At 51.3% G+C, this 17577-nt stretch overlaps 1 pseudogene; it reads left to right on the plus strand.

Moving 5' to 3' along the window:
• Nucleotides 1-17577, plus strand: part of LOC107112858 — a 32126-nt pseudogene that overhangs the window by 4786 nt on the left and 9763 nt on the right.

The following is a 17577-nucleotide window of genomic DNA, read 5'->3' on the forward strand; positions in this document are numbered from 1 at the left end:
GCTTACAGACTCCTTTCCCTTCCCCTCCCCACAACAGACACCTTGTGAGGTAGAAGAAGAAGAGGAGGAGATTGGATTTATACCCTGCCCTTCACTACCCAAAGGGAGTCTCAGAGAGGCTTACAAACTCCTTTCCCTTCCCCTCCTCACAACAGACACCCTATGAGGTAGGTGGGGCTGAGAGAGATCTTGACAGAAACTGCTCTTTTTTCAAGGACAGCTCATATCCAGCCAGGAGCAAGTGGAGGAATGGAGAATCAAACCCGGGTCTCCCAGATGAGAGTCCTCACACTTAACCACTACACCAAACTGGCTCTCAGAAGAGAAGCACACGGTACACATACATCTCAGGGATTATAAATGCGGCCAACATATTTCAGACTTCTGGGAGACCTGTGTTTGTTCTGCGGGGAGGGAAAGACATTGCATGACGCGACACACTTAACCACTACACCAAACTGGCTCTCAGAAGAGAAGCACACGGTACACATACATCTCAGGGATTATAAATGCGGCCAACATATTTCAGACTTCTGGGAGACCTGTGTTTGTTCTGCGGGGAGGGAAAGACATTGCATGACGCGTCACCGTCACATTCAGACCAGACGTGAGTTGAGCCCATCTGGAGACACAAGGGTGGTATGAGTGAGTTTTCAGAGTGTCTCTTGGCATGCTCACATGCCAAATTCAAAACATGTTTAGAAAAAAAAAGGTTGGCTGATTTTTTTTTTAAATGGTATAGAGAATAGTGATATAGACCCTAACAATAATAGCTTAAAACCCATGTTCAACCCAGCTACCAAAAATCCTAGGTCATTAGCTTTTCAAGTATTGGTATTAGAGGAATTAGAACAGAAAGTTATACCAGTTTCTACAAAAAGACCCCTGTTTAAGGGATACCATGGATTCCTCAACCACATTAACAACTTACAACTGCAGGCAGAAGAGGTGTCGTGTGCCACTTCAGACGTGGTGTCCTTGTACACTGACATTCCACATGGATGTTTTATGGGAGGCATTAGATTAAAGCAGGGCCCCCCCCCCCCTCTTTTCTCTGCCATATTGCTGAACTATGTCTAAAGAAAAAAAATTCAGTCCCAAGAATTTTTCTGGCCAGTTTAGGGAACTGCAATGGGATGCAGATTTGCACCTGAATTAGCTAGCCCATTCATGGATAGGCTTGAGAATAAATTTATTTTCCAAAGCTATAATTTGTATAAGAAGCACATTTTTTATATAAAAGATATCTTTGTGATTTGGAATGGCACTAAGGAATCTTTGATTGAACTCGGCCAGTATATAAACCACACTCGTAACACAATCAAATCTGAATTAACATATGATAACCACAAAGTACATTTTCTAGATGCTGAAATGAGAAGGACTGGAAATATTATACAGACAGAGGGTTACAAAAAAAACCCCCACAGATGCCAACTCTTATTTAACAATAGATCGTTTCCACACAGGACACATGAAAAGAAATTTACCTTACTCTCAGTTATTAAGACTGAGAAGAAATTGCAGTCAGGCCAGTGAATTTAAGAGACAAGCAGGTATTTTAATGAGTCAACTTGCTAACGGGTTATTCCTCTAGAAGTCTGAAAAGAGCTTTCCGTAGAGCCTATAATACATCTAGGACGTCTTTACTCAACCCATAGAGCTCGGAACCAGAGGAGAGATAGGATGATTATACCTTTAACCTACAACAGCACATTTAAACCAGTACAGGCTATTATAAATAAATAGATATTGGCACCTTCTGTCTAACAATCCTAGATGCCAACATCCTCCTTTGTTCACAGCCAAGAGAGCCAAAAACCTCAGAGACGAATGAGTTAGAAGCAGGCTTCCAGAAGAGAAGGGCACCGGCTGCATGAGGGGAAGTCAGACACCTAAAGGTGTATTTCCTTGTGACAGTCGCTCTGTTTGTGCTTGCGCTGAGGCGAAAAAATCCTTTCAAAATTCTTCCAGGACTAGATCTTTCCTCATAAATTCTTTCTGTACCTGTAACTAGAGGAGTACTCTATTGTATCAGATGTTCTTGTGGCAAAATGTATGTGGGGATGACGTCTAGACAAGTGAAAGGTGAGAACGGGTGAGCATCAGAGTTTCATCAGATTAAAGAAAAGGAAGGCTCCACTTCTCAGCCACTATCTTGACTTTGGTCAAACTACAACTTCAAAACATGCTCAAACTTCTTTTAAAAAGACAGATATTTTGGATACATCATCTACAGACATTAACTTCTCAAGGACTGAAGGAAGAAGTTGACTGGACATGCTGCTTTTGAGAAAATGTAGACCTTGTCATTCTGGATTTGGTAGCAGAGACCTTGTGATTCCCCCCCCCCCCAAACATTGAGTGGACATTGAGTGCCGCAAGTTAACTCTTTGTTGTGTATTTTTCTCCTGACCTGAACTCTTTACTCGTCGCAGTCACGGGGTGCCCCAACTGCATGCAGGCACAATGGGTCCTTACCAAAGGAGAAGGGAACTTGGGCACGCTCCGTGGCCTGCGCCCCCTGCCCTTGCTCCAAGGAAACTCCTTCCGCCTCAGGGAGAGTAGCTTCCATCTTCAGGGATGGTCCCCACAGCTGAAAAAAGCAGCAAGGGAGAGAAGTGAGAGATTGGATGGAAAAGAGACCAAGGAATAGATCCTGCCCCACTCCCAGACTCTGCACCCCCTTCCATCAGCAGACCTGCTGAGTTATCTGGAGGAATCAGAAATTCTCTTGTAGAAGAGGGTGCTGAAGAAGGCCATGAAATCTCCCACTTTGATGCTTAAAAGTTGGGCAATTATCCAGCAGGGAAACTTTAGGAGAAGGCCTAATATTGTTGCTTGAACTGGACATACCTGGAGGAAATCCCCTCACCTGCTCTGCCTGCCTCTTCTCCCCTGTCTGACTCAGGAGGAAGCCTTCGGCCAGGGCCACTGCCTGGGAACTGGTCTCCGGCCCGCATCCTCTGACCCAGCCCTGCATTTCCTGGGGCAGGAGAGTCAGGAACGGCTCCAGGATCACCAGGTCCAGGATCTGCTTCTTGGTGTGCCTCTCCGGCTCCAGCCAGTGGCTGCAAAGTCCATGGAGCTGACTGCAAACCTCTCGGGGCCCATCGGCCTCATGATAGTGGAACAGCCGGAAGCATTGACAGTGTACCTCTGAGGTCGCGGTGTCCTTAGCCAGGACCTCTGGCCCCCCAGCTCTTTCCCAGAAGTCAACACCACTTCCAGGTCGGATGGGATGGGGGCTTTTCCTTGCTCTCTTGGCAGTTCCAGGTCTTTCTGGGTCCTGCTTTCCCATCTCCTGCCCCTTCTCTTGGGTAGGCTCTATCTGGGTGGAAACATGCCTTTCTTCACTTGGCTATGATGGGGGGGGTCCTCCCTGAGGGGACAGAGAGAGTGTTGTATACAACCCGACCATGTGCGCGATCAGGCTTCAGCCGGTCCGCACGTGGTCATGCGAAGAGCCTGAGCTTCACTCCACCAGAACAATACACGGTCGGATCCTAGTTCCCCGTTCCAATCGGGAGACTAGGTTCCTAGAGTTAATCCAGTCAATGTAAATAGACCTATCACGGGTGTTGGGGTGTGGTTTGGCTTCAGGATATAAGCCGGCCTGCGAGATGGCTTCTGTGTCTTGTTCCTGACCTGCTAAATTCATGCATCGGACCAGTACTTTTCAGAGAGACAGACTGCATCATGTCAGAAGGGAAATGGAAAAGAATGGAAATAGACTGTTGAGCATCACAAACCTTCATGGTGAGACTGGCCCTGGTGGAGGAGACCAGAAGTGTCTCTGTTTGGCTCTTTAAGGATGTTGCAAACTTAGCCTCTCATTCCGTTTCGTTCAGTCTGTCCTCGGGGCTAATGCTGAAGGTAGCCCCCAAAAGGACAAGAGGGACTGGTGGCCCCTTTTACATTTTACACATCCCTTCGACAGGCCTGAGGGATCAGGCGAGAGCTCTGTTGGAGCACCCAGTGGAGGGGAAGGGTGAGGAATGTGTCCCTGGGAAGAGCAGGGGGTTGGACTAGATGGCCTGCCTGGCCCCTTCCAGCTCTGTGACTCTCTCTAGGATCCCGTGATTTTCAGAACAAGGAGCTGAGGTCAGGAGAGAAAGGCAGACAGGCTCCGGAATGAGATCTGGCTGGCTGAAAAAAAGTGAGGCACAGAAACGCTCCCTCTGGGCGGCTGATGTGGGGCAGTAGTGGGACCTGTGACTCTTGGGGGGTTCCTCTGGCTTCCACACCTGCTCAGCGCTGCCAGGATACTGGGCATCAAGGGAAACAATGACAAGAAACCAGAAGGCTCCGGGGCTTTCTCCTTCCAAGGGGAACCAACCCAGGTAAACAGTATCCCTTGGCACTTCTTACCCCGGGACAAAAGAGGGTGTAGGTAACAAGTCTTTCATCCAGAGAAGAATCCCTGTTTTCTCCTGGCCCCCGACTCCAGATCACCCTGAAAGGAGGACCATCTTCCGGAGTCCAGCCTAAGCCGATGGCTCCTGAGTGTCCCCCTGGGGCGCTGGAGATGGTTTATTTTTTTATTTTTATTTACTTGGGATTTATATCCCGCCCTACCCAAGTGGCCCAGGGCGGTGAACAAGCGGCTACGCCGGAATAAAATATAAATTACATTAAAACATCAATAGATACAGACTAAAATGGTGCTCTACAGTTCATTTAAAATTCCAAGATGCCCCTAGATGTCCCTCATTGGCGGCCGGAGATGTAGTGACGTGAGCGCCAGAGATGATGTTCCTCTTCTGGGCGATGTCTACCCCCCACCCAGAAACCAGGGTAGATGGTAAATCAAGCCACGATGGTGGTATAGTGGCGGCGGCGGCTCCTACTCAAAAGCCTGGCGGAACAGCTCCATCTTGCAGGCCCTGCGGAACTGTATGGGGGGGGGCAGCCAAAATGCTTGGCATCTGGGCCAGCCCATCGTCCATCACCTTTGATCTCATCTGGGACCCCTTTCTGGGCACGCTTTGTATTCTTGCTGGCACCCCCCTTAGCAGGACTTGGCCCCAGGCTTCCTGTGTCTGTGCCCTGGTGTTTCTCTCTGTTTATTGTCTGGGGGTCTGTACCCCTCTTGTACCCTGGAAACAAAGCCAGTTTGGTTCCAGGGCGGGCAGGACTCCCCTTCCCCCCCAACCCCTTTCTGACTCCCCTACCACCGCCACAAAAAAGGCCTCCTTCACTCGCTTTGTCTGTTGGCAGAATTGAAATGACCAGCAAGAGAACGCCACTTTCGTGCATTCAACTGTTCTCGTCCTGATAGACCCCGGTTATCACCCCACTCCCCCCCCCCAAAAAAGGTCTGCTTCTATAGCGGGGCTAAAGTGGTGCCTAACGGGGTTGTCAACCTCCCGGCGGGTCCCGTAGCCCTCCCTGGACGACAGCCGACCCCCAGCAGGCAGAGATCCACTCCTCCCCCCCCCCGGAGAAAAGGGGCTGCGCTGGAGGGATGATTCTTCTTTGGCCTGGTTCGCATCTGAGGTCCACCCCCCTCTCCCCAAATGTCCAGGGATTTGCCATCCGGGAGGTTCCAACCCCAAGACAGCCGCGGCCTGGCACGATCTCCCCGCCACCCTCCCTCCCAATGGAACAGCTGCGCCCCAGGACCGGGGCTGACAAAGGGAAACACCGGACACCCGCAGAAGGAAACCCCGTTGGGAAAGGATTTAAACACACACACACCTCCCCAAAAAACGCCAGAGCTGAATTTCTGTCTTCAGAGACTGAATGGAACTACTTGAGAGTAAGCCTGCCCAGGCTCCGTCTGCAAGGCTTTTCCCGCTTTTGCGAGTCTGGAGCCCTCCCGGCTCCCCCCTCCCTTCGGGGCCCCCCCCCCCTTGCTCGGCCTCTCTAGCAAAGGGCTTAACCCTTGCAGTGCTGCAGACAAGTGCAAACTGCGTCCTCCTTTCCGCCACGCCCTGTGCTGCTCCGTGGGAGTCACTCTGCTGCCCGGGGCTGGACGCCCGGAGGATCCTGCGCTGGAAAAGGAGGCTGAAGAAGCTGGAACAGACTCTCTCCGCTCGCAGCCCCAGCAGGGACGGAAGGGGAAAGCGGGGAGTCCCCGCCCGGGGCGGACAGGCAGCTTCTCTCTCCCGGTGTGTCTGCAGGAGTCCTGCCTCGTGGGGCGCCGCTGAAGGCCGCCCGGCTGCAGTCCACTCCCGCGGCGGGGTCTCCGGGCGCTGCTTTTCTCCACGGGCAGAGCAGGAAGCCCTTTTCCCTGCGTCTGCGGCCCTGGAAGGGTTAAAACCGCCCCGTCCCGAGCTAGAAGGGGGAGGATCTTTGCCGGGGGTGGGGTGGGAAGGGTTTGCGTCCGAATGGAGGGAGCGAGGGTAGGCAACCACGTGTTTCTGTGTCCTTCTGTGGCTATCACGTGTCCTGCAGCCAGGAGAGGCTCCCATTAGCAGGTGGCTCTTCTGTTGCGCCTCCCCCTCCACACACCCATGGCAACCTGTAGCTTCAAGGAATGGATTCCTCAGTGGCTGTTGCTAGGCAACCACCACATTCCACACTGGGTTTCTCTGACAGAGGGGAGGGGTCCTTTTCAGGGAAGTTTTGGCCTTTGAGGGAGGACTCATAGGGGCCAAGCCTGCCAGGGTTGCCAATTCCGGGTTGGGGAATTCCTGGAGATTCGGGGGTTGAGCCCTGGAGAGGGCAGGACTTGGGGAGATAAGGAGCTGCAGCCGGACGTTATTCATTTACTTTTGCCATTTTTTGTCCACCGGTCTCCCTTGGACTCAAGGCAGATGACACAAAGTGAGTCAATACAATCAACAAGAGGGGGGCATTCAAGAAAGAACACAATAGGATTAGGGTTGTGGAGCCAATCAGAAACCGAAAAATAGGACTGTAGTAAAGCATAAGCCTGAGATAAAAAATAAGACATGAATTACAAATCTGACTAGCTCAGTTTTTCCTAGTCTGCACAAAGCCAGGAGAGTGGGCGCAGGCCTGACTTCCTCAGGTAGGCCATTCCTCCCTCTGGGCAGCTGATGTGGCGTAGGGGGCATGAGACTCCGTGGGATTTCTTCTGGCTTCCACCCCTGCTCAGCTCTGCCAGGATACTGGGCATCGAGGGAAACAAGGACAAGGAACCAGAAGGCTCCGGGGCTTCCTCCTTCCAAGGGGAACCAACCCAGGTAAACAGCATCCCTTGGCGCTCATGAAGAAGCAGGGCACAGGTAACAAGAATTTCACCCAGGAAAGAATCTCTGTTTTCTTCTGCCCCCTACTCCAGATCACCCTGAAAAAAGCCTAAGCCGGGTCTTGAAAACCTTCGGATGGCTCCTAAGTGTCCCCCTGGTGCCCTGCTGGAGATGGCTGGTTGGGGGGTGGGGGAGAACCAAAATGCCTGGAATTTGGGCCAGCCGATCAGCATGGATGATCCGTCACATTTGATCTCATCTGGGAGCCCTTTCTGGGCACGCTTTGTATTCTTGCTGGCATCCCCCTTAGCGGGACTTGACCCCAAGATTCCTGTGTCTGTGCCCTGGTGTTTCTCTCTGTTTATTGCCTGGGCATCTGTACCCCTGCTGCACCTTGGCCACAAAGCCAGTTTGGTGCAGTGGTTAAGAGCACGGACTCTGATCTAGGAGAACCGGGTTTGATTCCCCACGACTCCACCACATGCAGCTGTTGGTGTGGCCTTGGGTCAGTCACCAGTTCTCTCAGAGCTATACTCTCAAGGGCCGTTCTCAAGAGAGCTCTCTCAGCCCCACCTGCCTCACGGGGTGTCTGTTGTAGAAGGGGAGGGTGAAGGAGATTGTAAGCTGCATTGGGACTCCCAAGTGAAGGGTGTGGTTTAAATCCAGTCTCTTCTTCTCCTCTCTTGCCTGGCAAAAGGATGCTGTTCCTCCCACCCTAACCCCAGTACAGGAGGGAGCATCTGGCACTGTGTACGTCTGCCTCTGCAAAGTGTGCTGTGGAGTGATGGGGCAGGGGCGATGTGGTTGGAACAGCCAAGTTCTCTCCCTGTCTGTCCACTCTGCAAAGTACTGCTGCAGGTGGCGCTCCCAGGTGTGTTCATTCTGGGGGGTCCTGTCAGTCACTCCATGACCCTCCCAGGGCTCTTTTTGTAGAAAAAGCCAGGCAGGAACTCATTAGCATAATAGGCCACACCCAACAACAGAAACTCATTAGCATATTAGGCCACACCCCTGACAGCACAGCTCATTAGCACATTAGGCCACACCCCCATGTTACCAGAAGTGTGGTCATCCAGCCACACCCACCTTTTGCTTCTTATTCTGTTGACCTTGTTTGTTGTCAAAACCAGGGCTTTTTTTGTAGCAGGAACTCCTTTGCATGTTTGGCCACACACCCCTGATGTAGCCAATCCTAATGGGTTCCTGCTGTTGGGTGTGGCCTATTATGCTAATGCGTTCCTGCTGGGCGTGGCCAACTCGGGAGCCAGCCGGAACTCCGTTCCTGTGCATTCCTGCCCAAAAATAGCCCTGGCACAGTGATGGATGCCGGTGTGCATTGCTCCCTCTAAGCTGAGTGAGTGTGAGCTAGCTCACAGGTTTTTAGCCTTCGGCTCACACAATCTTTTCTCCGCCCAGGAAGGAGGGCTCCAGAGCAAACTAATCTGTGGACTAGCCAAATCGCTCCCTCACAACTTTAATGCCAGTCGCTCACAAAGTACAATTTTCGCTCACCAGACTCCACAGCTTGGAGGGAGCATTGCCCTGTGAGGTGCCTTTTGCTCCTCCTGGCGGTGTGTCTGGGGGAGGCTGAGACCAGGGGGCGTGGCCACATCAGCATGCTCCGCCCCTCCCTGCCTGTCAGGGGAGTTGCCTAGATCGGTGGGCACTGGTGGTGTTTCCATGAGCACCGGTGGTGTTGCTAGGCTCTCTGCGCCTTGGAAACAAGAGGGTTGTGGTTTTTTTAATGTTCCTTTCCTTTGCTGGGCCAGCCTGGGACAACCGCTGGCAGCCCTGCCCCACCACCACTGGGTTTGCATCTGGGTCTCAGGATGGGGCTGCAGCCGATTCCAGGGAAGACCAGACTCCCCTTTCCCCCCCCAACCCCTTTCTTACCCCCCCCCCCCAAAGGTCCTCCTTCTGTTGTGAGAGCCAGTTTGGTGTAGTGGTTAAGTGTGCGGACTCTAATCTGGGAGAACCGGGTTTGATTCCCCCACTCTTCCACATGCAGCTGCTGGTGTGACCTTGAGTCAGTCATAAGTTTGTTCAGAGCTGTTCTCTCAGGAGCAGTTCTTGAAAGAGCTCTCTCAGCTCTGTACCTCACAGGGTGTCTGTTGTGGGGAGGGGGAGGGAAAGTAGTCTGTAAGACGCTCTGAGATACTGTTGGGTAGAAATCCAATCTCTTCTTCTGTTGCTTTGTCTGCTTGCAGCATGAACTGTCAGTTTCCTACATTCAACTTTTCTGGTACTGAAAGACCCCGGTTATACCCCCCCTCCCAAAAAAAACAACACCCAACTCTGCTTCTATAGTAGGGCAAAAGGAGTGCCTAAAGGGGGTTGTCAACCTCCCGGTGGGGCTTGAAGATCTCCCAGGATCGCAGCCGCCCTCCAAGAGACAGAGATCCGCTCGCCGGGGCTGAGCTGATGAAGCTCTCGGGGTCCCGTCAGAGCTCCACCCCCCTCCCCAAAGGCCCGGGAATTTGCCATCCGGGAGACAGGACAGCCCCACGGCTTGGCACCAATGTTCCCTCTAAGCAGTGGGGTCTTGTGAGCAAAATTTCTGCTTTGTGAGCTACTGGCATTAAAGTTGTGAGCAAGATATTTGGCTGCTGGATAAACTAGTTTGCTCTGGAGCCGTCCTTCCTGAGCCAGAGGCTCAAAAACTGTGAGCTAGCTCACACTAACTCAGCTTAGAGGGAACACTGCTTGGCGCCATCCCCGCCTTCCTCCCTTGCAAGATCGGAAAGCCTATTCTCCCCCCCCCTTCCCCGTGCAGGACTTACTTCTAAGGAGACCTTCCACTGAGGTGGGGTCCGGCTCCACCCGGGTGCTGCTCCTTCTCCCCCAGTCCAGAAGCAAAGCCCCCTCCCCGGACACGCATGCGCCTGCGCGCACGAGGAGCAAAAGGGCCCCCCTCTCTTCCGGACCCCCCCCCCACACGGCCTCTCTAGCAAAAGGCTTGGCCGGTTTAACCCCTTCGGTGCTGCAGACGGATGCAAACGGCGTGTCCTCCGGTCCCCTCCAGGAGGCGCTCCCGACGGCCTGCCGTCCTCGACGCCTTCTGCGCCTCAATGGGGTTCCTCGCGAGTCGCTCTGCACAGGGTGGGATGCCCGGAGGGGTCCTGCGCTGTTCCGCCGGCTGGGCAAAAGGAGGCTGAAGCCGGGTCCCCCCCCCCCACTTATCCACCTCCTCCAAAGGCCGTCAAACGAGGGGGTGGGGGTTTAGACTTTTACAGAGGCTAAGAGGCGCGATGGAGAGAGAACAGAGGTGCCCCGACGTGAGTTCTCGACGGTGTTTCCTGGAGGGGAGGGAGGGAAACACCTTTGGGTAGTGAAGGGGGGGGGGATAAATCCAATCTCTTCTTCTCCTCTCACTTACCTGGCAAAAGGATGCAGTTTGGTGTCCTGGTTAAGTGTGCGGACTCTAATCTGGGAGAATGGGGTTTGATCCCCCACTCCTCCACTTGCACCTGGCATGTGACCTTGGGCAAGCCGTAGTTCTGATAAGAGCTGTCCTTGAAAAAGAGCCATTTCTGTCAGAGCTCTCTCAGCCCCACCTTCCTTACAGGGTGTCTGTTGTGGGGAGGGGAAGGGAAAGGAGTTTGTGAGCCGCTCGGAGACACCTTGGGTAGTGAAGGACGGGGTATAAATCCAGTCTCTTCACATAGGGCGCCACTCTGCCTCCTCTTCGACCCTTTTGGTTTTTCTTGAACGACTCGTATCCATCCACTATTGCATTCCAGTCATGTGAATCAGCTCACCAAGTCTCTGTAATGCCTACTAAATCATGTCCCTCTGTCTGCATTAGAAGCTGAAGTTCTTCTTTCTTATTACCCAAGCTTTGAGCATCGGTACATAGACACCTGAAGCCCCGCACCTTTGGCTCCATTAGACCCGGCCCTCCCAGGTGGGCCTCTGTTGTTTGCTCTCTTTCATTCAAACCCCCATGTGGGTCAACTCCTTCCCCTTGTCATGTCAGTTTAAAGCCCTCTGGATGAATGCCTCCAGGTTTCTGCCAGACACATTCTTCCCCGACCTTGACGGGCGAAGCCCATTACGTGCTAGTAAGCTGTCGTCCAGAAAACCTAGCCTATGGTCCCAGAATACAGATTGCTCCTGCTGGCACCCCCAATGCAGCCAGTGGTTCACCTCCATTATTGCCTGCTCTTGTTGTATTCCCCTTCCCATGACAGGAAGGGTGGAAGAGAACTCCACCTGTGCGCCCGTTTCCTTCAGCCTCCTCCGAAGACCTTCATTTGTTGTTCAGTCGCACAGTCGAGTCCGACTCTCTGCCACCCCATGGACCGGATCCCACCAGGCCCTCCTGTCTTCCGCCGTCCTCTGACGTTTGCTCAACTTCATGTTCATTGCATCTATGACAGTGTCTAAATCAACCCTGACTGGAAGGCCAGATAATGAAACTGAAGCTCAAAGACTTTGGCCACCCAATGAGAAGGGAGCACTCCCTGGAGAAGACCCTGATGCTGGGAAAGATTGAAGGTCAAAGAAGACAGGGATGGCAAAGGATGAGATGGTTAGACAGTGTCATCGATGCAACGAACATGAAATTGAGCAAACTTCAGAGGACGGCGGAAGACAGGAGGGCCTGGTGGGAGCTGGTCCATGGGGTCGCGAAGAGTCGGACTCGACTGTGCGACTGAACAACAATGCTCCCTTCTCATTTGGTGGCCAAAGTATTTGAGCTTCATTTTCATTATCTGGCCTTCCAGGGAACAGTCAGGGTTGATTTCTTTTAGGATTGACTGATTTGATCTTCTCGCAGTCCAAGGGACTCTCAAGAGTCTTCTCCAGCACCATAGTTCAAAAGAATCTATTCTTCGGCGCTCGGCCTTCCTTATAGTCCAACTCTCGCAGCCATACATGACTACTGGGAATACTATTGCTTTGACCATGCGGACTTTTGCTGGCAGGGTGATGTCTCTACTTTTTATCATGCTGTTTAGGTTCGCCATCGCTTTCCTCACAGGGAGCAGGCGTCTTTCAATTTCATGGCTGCTGTCACAGTCTGCGGTGATCTGGGATCCCAGGAACCTGAAGTCTGTCACTACTTCCACGACTTCCCCTTCTATTTGCCAAGGAGTGATGGGGCCGGATGCCATGATCTTAGTTTTTTTGATGTTGAACTTCAAGCCCACTTTTGCGCTCTCCTCTTTCACTCTGAGCAAGAGCTTCATAGTCCAACTTAGTGTTTTTGATGTTGTTCACAGACGTGTCATTGTTTCTCACATGGACCATGAGAAATGGGTAATGTTCTGTAGGCTTGATGAGTTTAGGGATCCTCTCTGTAATATCTTTAATTTTTGCCCCTGGCAAGCAACACACCTCTCAGGCCAGGGGGTCAGGCCTGAACACATGACATTCCGTACCCCTCAGCAGGGGGGTCGCCTATGACCAACACCTTCCTTTTCCTTCCAGTGCCATTTCTTTGCCTCTCCCTGTCTTTCTTCCTCTGTCTCTTTTGTATGTGTGATACTTCCACTGACAGTGCCTCCATCTCTGCCTCCACCGCAAGGGCCTGCAATCGATTCCTCCGTGCTGTCTCGCTCGATGCCTTTGGGGTCCTGCTGTAGTGCTCTGAGGAGACTTGTTAAGGCAGTCAACCACACTGTCGTCGCTTTGACTGGTCTCTCCTTCCCTATGCAGGACATCAAGGCTTCTGTTAATGAACTCTTCCCCTTCCTTGATCTCATGGAAAGTAGCAATCCTTTTATATCTCTCCGTCTTGTCCTCAGGGAGGAAGACAAGCATGGCACAGTCCCCGCAGGTGGCTGAAAATTGTCCGTGAGCGCTCATCATCTCTCGCCCAAGTTGATTCTTTCGCTTAGAAATGCCGTGGTGTGCTGCTGTACCCTGAGACTTAGAGGACTGAAAATGGCTACCTGAGCCAAAAGGGGAAATAAGGACAAAAATGTATTCTTTTCTTAAGCCTAAGATAATTGAAGGCTCACCCAGGAGAGGGCGGGGCCAGTGGTCAGTCCCAGGCAAAACTGCTAAAAGTTGCAGTTACACTCGGGCAAGAGAGACAAACAGAAACCACACTTCCTCAAACAAGCACCACTCTCCAACAGGCTATACACACCCACACACCCTCAAGCACCATCCTCCCACACAGTAACCCGAGTTCTGCCTCCACTCCAACAGCAGCTCCCTCTCCTGCCCCTTTTCAGAGCCCAGATGGCTGTGGTCATCTGGTGGTGCAGAACACCAAGGCTCAGCTCATTCAGAAAGTGGAAGGAGGGTCTTATAACAAAAGATGAATATAAGAAAATAACCAGTGCTTATAGAGAGAGAGTTAGGAAAGCCAGTTTGGTGTAGTGGTTAAGTGCACGGACTCTAATCTGGGAGAACCAGGTTTGATTCCCCACTTCTCCACTTGCACCTGCTGGATGACCTTGGGCAAGCCATCGTTCTGTCAGAGCTGTCCTTGAAAGGGCAGTTCTTAAACGAGCTCTCTCAGCCCCACCTACCTCACAGGGTATCTGTTGTGGGGAGAGGAAGGGAAAGGAATTTGTAAACCGCTCTGAGACTCCGAGTGAAGGGTGAGGTATTAATCCAATAGTGAGGAATTTCAGACAGATGATATAATCCGGAACAGTTCCCAAACGGTTTCTGGTCTGTCTTTTCAGACAGAACTGTTTTATAACCGGTTCCCTACTGGAATATATATATCTAATTTAACACACAAACGCTTCTGTCCCATTTAGGGAACAGAGCTGAAGCATTTTACCTGTCAACCGCTTCCAAGTAGTCTTCAGTTTCCTCTCCTGGTTCCGATGCGTTTTCCCCCCGCTGTTTTTTGCCAGCATGGGCGATCTCCAGCTTTTTTAAAAAAACGTTTGCTTTATAGCGCTATAACGCAACAGCATTATATCAACCCCATTGAAATTCCTGGAGTGTTTTGTTATAGTGCTATAGTGCTATAGCGCTCTAACGCGAATGTTAAAAAAAAAAGCTGGAGATCGCCCGCACAGGCGAAAAACGGCGGGGGAAAAGCAGTGCAGTCTGAGATGGCAAAACGCTTCAGATCCAGCTCTTTACCAGAAGGGGAAAGCCATGTGTGAAATGGCAGCCCTATACCGGTTTACTCCATGACGGATCAAAAACGGCTTCAAAATGGGTTAAAAAGGGTAATGTGAAATTCCTCCTCCTCTCTTCTTCTGAAGCTCGGCATGAGATTAGGCTAGCAAGAGGTGCTAAAAAGAACAAAAAAGGGTTCTTATTTTCAAAGTAAGAAAAAGAACAAGGACATGGCAGGGCCATTGCGGGAACAGGAAAATGAAATTGTAACAGGTGATGAAGAGAGGGCGGAGCTGCTCAGTTCCTACTTTTCTTCAGTGTTCTCTTGCGAGGGAAATGGTGCTTAACATGGCAAAAACTAAACACATGATGAGGGAAGGGAGTTGCAGCCTGGGATCGGCATAGGGGTGGTACATAAACAAACTAGTTTCTTTAAATGAAACTAAGTCCTCAGAGCCAGATGAACTGCATCCAAGGGTACTAAAAGAACTCATGGATGTAATTTCTGAGCCTCTGTCCATTATTTTTGAGAATTTCCAGAGAACAGGTGAGGTGCCAGAAGATTGGAGGTGGGCAAATGCTGTCCCCATCTTCAAGGAGGAGAAAAAAGAGGATCCAGGTACCAGCCTGTCAGTTTGACATCTATACTTGGGAAAGTTTTAGAACAAATCATCAGTCAGTCCTTGAGCATTTAGAAAGGATGGCTGTGGTTACTAGGAGCCAACATGGGTTCCTCAAGAACAAGTCATATCAGATTAACCTTCTCTCTTTTTTTTGGGAGAAAGTTACTACCTTTCTGGATCAGGGGAATGCTGTAGACATAGTGTATCTTGATTTCAGTAAGGCTTTTGATAAGGTTCCACATAATATTCTTGTTGACACACTGGAAAAATGTGGTTTGGATCCTGTGACTGGTTGACAGATCGCACCCAAAGAGCGCTTGTGAACAGTTCCTCTTCCTCTTAGAGAGGAACGACAAGTGGAGTATGTACTGGGCTATTTACTACCCTGAATTGCCGTCTTCCAAGACTGAAATTACCTGCTTGAGAGAAAACCTTCGCAGAATTCGGCTGCAAGGCTTGGCCCTTCTGTTGCGTGCCTGCAATCCTCTCTGTTCTATTCCTTAGTTCATGCTCAGCCTCTCTAGCAAACAGCTGAGCTGTTTTAAGCCTCTGAGCTGCAGACGCATGTTAAATAGTGGGTTCCATGGATGACAGACCCCAAGTCTAGTGATCAACTCTACTTTAATCACTGATTTTAGCAAGAAAAAAAGCTGCAGACCAGCACCTCAGCTTGGTTATATTGCATGCAGTGGCCACACTCCAACACACCCCACTCCCAAGATAGGCTATTTACAAAATTTTATATCTTAAGTGGTTCCTGCGAGAATCCTGTTGGTCTATTGTTATTCGGCTTCAAGCTCACCCTGTCTCTGGCAGCACAGTCCTACACCTTGATTGGTTCCTGCCAGAATCCTGTTGGTCTATTGTTATTTGGCTCCAAGCTCACCCTGTCTCTGGCAGCACAGTCCTACACCTTGGTTGGTTCCTGCCAGAATCCTGTTGGTCTAGTGTTATTTGGCTCCAAGCCCACCCTGTCTCCGGCAGCACAGTCCTACACCTTGGTTGGTTCCTGCCAGAATCCTGTTGGTCTAGTGTTATTCGGCTCCAAGCTCACCCTGTCTCTGGCAGCACAGTCCTACACCTTGCTTGGTTCTTGCCAGAATCCTGTTGGTCTAGTGTTATTTGGCTCCAAGCTCACCCTGTCTCTGGCAGCACAGTCCTACACCTTGGTTGGTTCCTGCCAGAATCCTGTTGGTCTAGTGTTATTTAGCTCCAAGCTCACCCTGTCTCCGGCAGCACAGTCCTACACCTTGGTTGGTTCCTGCCAGAATCCTGTTGGTGTATTGTTATTTGGCTCCAAGCTCACCCTATCTCTGGCAGCACAGTCCTACGCCTTGGTTGTTTCCTACCAGAATCCTGTTGGTCTATTGTTATTCCGCTCCGAGCTCACCCTGTCCTGCAATGTTTCAGTCCCAATATATAACAACACATGAAGGGGGGGGGGCTGCCTGTCCAGTCCAGTCCAAGGCAGGGATTTCTCTCTAAGCTGAGTTAGTGTGAGCTAGCTCACAGGTTTTTAGCCTCCGGCTCACACATTTTTGTCTTAGCTCAGGAAGGATGGCTCCAGAGCAAACCAATTATTTATTTACTTTTTGTTGTTGTTGTTCAGTCGCACAGTCGAGTCCGACTCTTTGTGACCCCATGGACCAGATCACGCCAGGCCTTCCGGACTTCCGCCGTCCTCTGAAGTTTGCTCAACTTCAGTAATTTATTTACTTACTTTCAATTTATATCCCGCCTTGCCGGTATGAACTGGCTCATTTATGCAGCAGCCAAATCGCTGGCTCACAATTTTAATGCTTGTAGCTCACAAAGTAGAATTTTTGCTCACAAGACTCCACAGCTTAGAGGGAGCGTTGGTCCTAGGCAGGGATTCCCCTCTTTCTCCTTCCGTCTCTGGGGCTGCAAAGGGAGAGTTTATTCCCGGGACGCAGGGAGCCCTTGAAGGGGGGGGGGGATTTCCAAATGCAGCCTCCTGCCCGGGAATCCGGTTCGGTCCCTTCCCCCCTCCAAGAAACACTGTTCAGAAGAACTTTTGTCGTGCCTCCTGGCTGCCTTTGAGGTCCGGCATTCTCTCCCCCCCCCCCGCGGCCCACGGGAAGCGCCGGGCTCTCGTCTATGGCTGAATCTGCATTGGTCTTTCCCACCGGTGTCCCAGCCTTTTTACTCCGTCTTCGAAAAAGCGGTCTACATTGGGTGTCGTTTTCACACCTCAAGAGTGCTAGCATACTTTTGCACGTCCACATATGTTTATCCTCCTTTCCTGGGGCTCCACTGTCATCGCATGTCTGCGGCTGCTTTAAAAGAATCTTCTCCAAACAACGGCTACAAGCATGGACGGCTTCAAAAGGGAATTAGATAGGCATCTGGAGCAGAGGTCCATCAGTGGCTATTAGCCACAAGGGATAGAGAGGGGCTCTGGGGCAAGGGATGCTCTGTCTTCTTGGTGCTTGGGGGGGGCAACAGTGGGAGGGCTTCTAATGTCCTGGAGCCACTGGTGGACCTCCTGATGGCACCTGGTACTTTTGGCCACTGTGTGGCAGAGTGTTGGACTAGATGGGCCTTTGTCCTGATCCAACATTGGCGTCTCTTATGTTCTTATAACGCTCAAACAAGCATAGAGGAAGACGGGCGTCACAGAAGCACCAAACTGATTTAAAAATGCAAATGCAGATTCGACCTATGTTTTAAAAAGAGCGGGGGTCTCATCTTGTCTAACCCCCCCCCCCCCCCCCCCTCTTCCTCCCCCCCCTGGGGGG

This window comes from Gekko japonicus, unplaced genomic scaffold (genome assembly GCF_001447785.1).
Source record: "Gekko japonicus isolate JY-2015 unplaced genomic scaffold, Gekko_japonicus_V1.1 scaffold3163, whole genome shotgun sequence".
Lineage (NCBI taxonomy): Eukaryota > Metazoa > Chordata > Lepidosauria > Squamata > Gekkonidae > Gekko > Gekko japonicus.